Below are 480 nucleotides of genomic sequence, written 5' to 3'. Positions count from 1 at the left end.
ATAAAAGAGGCTTATGAGTCTGCACATTACAACAAACTACAGCCAGCAACTTTAAGTCGCAACAATTATAGCAAACTACTACAACACTGCCCCAAAATTGCTGACAAATTATATCATACTTGAAAATTTCTCTTCATCCCTCCCATACAAATGATCCAAGAGGAAATCCCAATAAATTTATGAAACAAATCAAACGAGAAAGAATTTCGGCGAGACAAACTTTGAAGCCAAGCTAAAAGTCCTGGAAGCCGAACTAAGGTGGAGTGAGAAAAAGGAAGGCAAAGTAGGGCTGTCAATCTGGCTCTGTTTTGGGGCTTAAGTACCTCGTGTTTGGCTCGTTCGTTAAGCTTAACGAGTCGAACATGAACAAATTTGTAAGCTTGAAATGTAAACGAGCCGAACACGAATATAAGTTTGTTTGCTCGTTTTGGGCTCGAATTGGCTTGAAAATAAATAATTAAATAAATATATACATAATAA

This window comes from Phalaenopsis equestris, unplaced genomic scaffold, assembly GCF_001263595.1.
Source record: "Phalaenopsis equestris unplaced genomic scaffold, ASM126359v1 Scaffold000808, whole genome shotgun sequence".
NCBI classification, from domain to species: domain Eukaryota; kingdom Viridiplantae; phylum Streptophyta; class Magnoliopsida; order Asparagales; family Orchidaceae; genus Phalaenopsis; species Phalaenopsis equestris.
Note: the sequence above shows the minus strand (reverse complement) of the source record.